This window comes from Pituophis catenifer, unplaced genomic scaffold (assembly GCF_029215685.1).
Source record: "Pituophis catenifer annectens isolate HBS135680 unplaced genomic scaffold, rPitCat1.0.hap2 SCAF_4, whole genome shotgun sequence".
Lineage (NCBI taxonomy): Eukaryota > Metazoa > Chordata > Lepidosauria > Squamata > Colubridae > Pituophis > Pituophis catenifer.
In genome coordinates this window covers 84,858,180-84,864,179 of record NW_027256884.1, presented here as the reverse complement: position 1 = coordinate 84,864,179, position 6,000 = coordinate 84,858,180, and positions in this window count along the sequence as shown.

The window sequence follows — 6,000 nt, the reverse complement described above, 5'->3', positions numbered from 1 at the left end:
CATGTGGCTAGCATGACTTGTTACTTGTTTAATTATTCTGGTCAGGCCCAATATAAAAGACTGAAGCCTTTCTTATAACAAAGGTATTTATTTCTTGTCTTCCTCAGGAATACATTTGGACAGCTCAGGTTCTGACAGGAGCAACGACTTATATACAGAGGAGGCGGGGCAAAAGGTAAGTAGGAACCAATGAAAAAGATCACAATGACATCACACAATAACATATATACAAATATACATATTTACAGAGAACAAGTTAGATATTTTCAATTGTAACAAATCCCCCTCTAAAATACCTAACCAATAGTAAAATATTAATATTATATATGTACATTAAGTTTAGAAGTTAAATATACATGTTGTTTGGTTGCTAAGGGTTTAGTGAGAATGTCAGCAATTTGTTCACTAATATCGCAATGAACAGCTTTAATAAATCCTATACTCGATAATTGTCTCACATGTTTGTATTTGATATCGATATGTCGAGATCTTTGGCCTATTGCTTCGGAAGCTGATATATCTATTGCTGCTTTATTATCTTCATTGATGATAATTGGATAAATAGGTTCATCCCATATATTAGATAACAAACCAGGTTAGGTTGACTGCTTTAGATAGACAAACGTATTCGGCTTCTGCTGTAGAGGTGGCAATTAAATTTTGTTTGCCAGTATACCAATGCACCGTACAACCATTTATAAGGAAAACATAACCAGAGGTGCTTTTTCGGCTCTTTGGGTCACCAGCCCAGTCTGCATCAGCGTAACAGGTCAAAGTTGGCTTTTCAGAAATAAATGGTTCTAAATATAAACATACATCAACGCTAGATTTCAGATATCTCAGAATTCTCTTGATTCCTTCCCAATGGTATAAGTTAGGATTGCTTACATGTCTTGACAACAAATTAACAGCAAGGGTGATATCAGGTCTGGTCCAATTAGATATATATAATAATGACCCAATAATTGATCGATATAAAGTGTTTTCTTTGAATGGCTCGTGTTCATTGTGCATGTTTCTATGGAAGTCGGTTGACATGGGTGTCTCGCAAGTTTTTGAGTTTATCATATTGCACTTTTGTATGAGTTCTATAATTTTTTTCTTTTTGGGACAGTTTGAACCCCTTATCGGTTTTATCAATTTGGACTCCTAAATATTTGTTTACCTTTCTTAATATTTTTAAGTTGAAATGTTTACCTAATTGTTCAGCAAATTCATCACATTTGATTTTATCATGTCCAAAATACAATATGTTGTCAACATAGATCAATACATATTCAATAGAATTATTCTTTCTTTTAGTGAAAAAACATAGATCAGATGAAGTAGCTATAAAACCCATATCTTTAAGTATTTTTGACAGACATTCATACCATCGTTTACCAGACTGTTTTAATCCGTAAAGACTCTTATTTAATAGCCAAATCTCTCCCTTTTTTGTATTCTTTCTTGGGGGTGCCTTTACATATATTTCTTTATCAAGATCAGCGTGTAGATATGCAGTTTGTACATCAAACTGATATATGTCTAAATTTAAAATGGAACCTAGTACCAATGCGGTCTTAACACTTTCTGATCTAACAGTTGGAGAGTATGTGTCCTCATAGTCATCAGGGAATCTTTGGGCAAACCCTTGAGCTACTAACCTAGCTTTATATAGGAATTTGCTATCTTCTAGCTCTTTGATTTTAAATATCCATTTAGTGCCAATGGGGGACTTTTCTGTGGGGAGATCTGTTGGTGAGTATACGTTTAGTTCCTTCAAACTATCCATCTCCTTTTTCATTGCTTCCTCCAACTTATTTTTTTCTTCTAGAGGTAATTTAAGTATATCATCATATGTATTGGGAGTCAGATATTTTGCATGGAGAGACAGTACGTAATCATCTAATCTTTTAGGAATTGTACCCCTATTAGATCTAATGGGTCTATCCGGAGGTTGTTCATTGCTATGCATATATTCAGCTTCTCTTTCAGTTAGTGGGTCTACTTTCAATATGGGATGTCCTTTCTTCCATTCATCATTAATTATTTTTGGGTATTTGGGTTTGTTTGTTGTTATAATTTTGGGGTTGGTATCTGGTGAATAATGTTCTGTGTGTGTGTGTGTGTGTGTAGTGTTTTTTTATTCTGGGTATATCTTGTTGAGGTGTATTTTTGACCAATTTGCATGTTCATGGAACACGGCAGATCTGGATACAATGAAATGGTTATTTTTATCAATGAAGCGATATCCCTTGGTTCCTGATTCGTACCCCATGAATATTAGTCTTTTGGATACTTTCTGTCCTTTGTGTCTCAATTGTGTGGGTACATATACATCAGCAGTTACGCCAAATATGTGTAAATGTCCAATTTTTGGTTTTTTGCCATACATGAGTTCATATGGAGTTTTGTTGAGTGTACTTGACCATAAGCGGTTTAGAGTATAATTGGAATAAGTAAGGGCCTCAGCCCAGAATGATTGGCTTAAACCAGCATCGTCTAACACACATTTAACCATGGTTTGTAGCAAACTGTTTTTTCTCTCTGAGACTCCATTTTGAAAGGGGGAGAAGGGACAAGATTTAAAGTGTAATATTCCTTGTAATTTTAGCCAATTTGAAAATTTGTTGGATAAAAATTCTGACCCTCTGTCGGTCATTATTTGTTTAATTTTAATATTATGTTGAGTTTCTACCATTTTAAAGAATTCCTTAAATTTTTATGATTAAGGGTGTACACGAACCCAAACCTGCTGTAATCATTGACTATGGTTAGAAAGTATCTTTTTCTATATTTAATTGAAGGTTTCATTGGGCCTACAACATCCATATGAACTAGCTGAAAAATTGAATGTGTGATGCGAGAGGCTTTTTTGGGCTTAGGTTTGTTTTTGAGTTTGGATGAATTGCATATGGAGCATTCCAAATAATTTTTACAATTTTTTATTTTTAAGTCTTCGGAACATTCTAACATTTTCCGTATAACAGGGAAACTTGCATGTCCTAGCTTTCTGTGGAGTAAATGGATACAGTTGTTGTGTATAGGTTTACCAGTGTGTAAATTTTCTGATATATTGGTTTCAACAGTTGGTATATTATTATTACCCCTTTCATGACTATCTGGCTCTGCCTCTTTGTTTTTTAATTGATAGTGTGCATAGATTAATTCGTTATTTTGTGGTAGTAGATATGTTAGTCCTTCATTTGTGAATAGTTTGCCAATGTTTCTGTTGTTTTTAGTCATAAATACTTTTCCACTTTTGAACGTGGTCTCTACCTCATTTTCTATGCTTAGTTTTAGAGTTGCCAATATATTATTTGGAATTTCGGGTATAAATAGCACCCCCTCTATTTTTCCTATACTTTTTATATGCGTGTCACCTACTCCTCTTACTAGGACTTCATTTTGGTTTTCCACTTTTATGTAATATTCCCTTTCTGTGAAGTTGTTGAGTATTTTTCTATTGTGAGTTGTGTGACATGTGGCTCCAGAATCGATGAGCCATGTGTTGAGTGAATCTGATGTTGATGTATCACTGTCTTTTATTCCATATAGTGATCCTTTTTTGTTTTCCCTAGGGTTGTCTCTGTATATTTGTTTTTCTTTTGAATGTGGTGATTCCCTGTGTTTATATCTGTAGTCAGGAGAAGTACTATCTAAGAAATGTATTCTTCTATCTTTGTTATGATATGTATCTCTATATCCTGCGTTCTTGGGGCAGTCTCTTTTTTGATGTCTTTCAGATCCACATATTGAGCATTCATGTGGGTATCTGTCTCTGACTCTAAAATCTGTCCTTTTTTGATTTCTACCTTCCCTTTGATGTACAGATCGTTCCTTTCTAAGTCTGTCTTCAGCAATAAGTTTATTGGTAAGGTTTTCTAAGGTAATTTGTTCTAAACTTAAGTTATCAATTAAAGTAATATAGTTATCCCAGCTGTGGTCTAATGAATTGATTATAATGCTTTTCATAGTGCTATCAGAAATATTTTCCCCCCTTTGAATGAGCTCTGCTCTGGTTGCATTCAGATTTAAGATATGTTCGCTCATAGATGTGTCATGTTTTAGTCTGGCAGAATAGAATTCTCTTGAAATTCTAGTAGTTGTGGCTACACTTTTGCTATAAAACAAATTAAATAATTTTTGGTATGTTTCAGATACGGTTAGATTATGTTCAAGACTAGGAAAGATACTTGGGGAAATAGAAGCAATTAACATATAATAAGCCTTATGATGGAGGCAGTCTATTTCATAAGTCCAAGGTTTGTCTGGTGGATCATCAATAAAGAATAAAATGTTTTCCCTCAAATATATAATTTGTAAATACTGGCTCCATTCCATTAAGTTGCTTCCATCTAATTTTAATTTTATAAAGTCTGTAGGTAGTGTCCCAGAGTGTTGTGAGAAATTATTTATATTCAGGAGCTGTCCATGGTTTAAGATCTTAGCATACTCGCAATAAGGTATAGGTATGGTAGAGGTATGTCTGTATTTACTTATCTCTATGTTTTGGCTGGATCTGTGCTGACTTGTATTTATGTCTTCTTCTTTTTTTCTTTGTAGGTTCGTTCTGCGCATGCTCAGTCCTCATTCTTCCCCAGTAGTCGACGAGAGAGGATCCTGTGCCTGCAGCTCCCGGGATGAAGTCCCAGTCGGCCTTCTGTTCTTCGGCTTTGTTTCCGGAGGGCCTCTGGTGACTGAAGAATGCCCGGGATGCTGTCCAGCTCGTCGGGAAGTCTCCGGAGTTGCGGCGATCGAAGAAAAATTCACCGGAGGCTTGTCGGCCATGTTCCTCGATGCGGCCAGGAAGCGGAGCTCGATGCGGGCCGTCATTGGCGGTGAAGTCGGGTCGCTCAGCAAGGTGTTCTTCAGCAGGTAAGTCTGGTTGCCAGTGCGTCTTTTCTTGGGCGACTAGTTCTTCTTTTAGATAGTTTAGTTCTTTTTGACTTAATAGGTGTTAGTTTAGAATTTTCTTTTTCATTTTCTGATTGTTTGTTTGGTATTTTTAGTTTAGTCCCGAATGCTGCAGTTAACACCTGCATGGCATTATCTATTTCAAGTTCAGTAGGTTGAGTGTTGCATTGGTTAAATAGTTGTTTTTTATTTATTTCTGGACTCAGGTAGGCATCTTCTTGGTAGGTTTTGTTTCCCACTTTGTAATTTAAAATTTGGGATTCCTTTAATGATTGGTTGGCCATTTTGGGAGTATTAGGTAGATAAGATGGCCGCCATGAAAAAGGCGGGAAACTATCGCCATCTTCAGCGTTATTTTTGTAGTCAGGGGTTGACTTTCTTACCGTGGATTTTTTATGTTCGATCTCTTCATCTGATGCTACTCCGTGATTTTTTGCTAGGCTGTGGAGTTTCGCGATCAGACTTGAGTCATCTGGAGTTATTTTTATTAAGTCTAGTATTTTTCTTTTTATGTCACCTTCCCTGTTTGAGGCTGAGGGAGTGACTTCTGTTTCATCTATCGATTTTTTGGAGTTTGTCAGAAATTCCTTTTCTTGGAATTGAGTATATTTCTTCACTTCTTCAGTTAGTGTGTTTTTGTCAGGAGTCAGCTGGGCTGCCATTCTTTTTGTTATATATCTAGTGGCAGGTCTTCTTTTGTCTTTTTGTGATTCTTGCATTTTTATGTTTGGTTGGGCCTACCAAACCATCCTCTTGCTACCAATTTGTTACTTGTTTAATTATTCTGGTCAGGCCCAATATAAAAGACTGAAGCCTTTCTTATAACAAAGGTATTTATTTCTTGTCTTCCTCAGGATACATTTGGACAGCTCAGGTTCTGACAGGAGCAATGACTTATATACAGAGGAGGCGGGGCAAAAGGTAAGTAGGAACCAATGAAAAAGATCATAATGACATCACACAATAACATATATACAAATATACATATTTACAGAGAACAAGTTAGGTATTTTCAATTGTAACATGACTAAACGCCAAAGGCACATGGAACGCTGTTATCTTTCCACCGAAGGTGGTCCCTATTTTTCTACTTGCATTTTT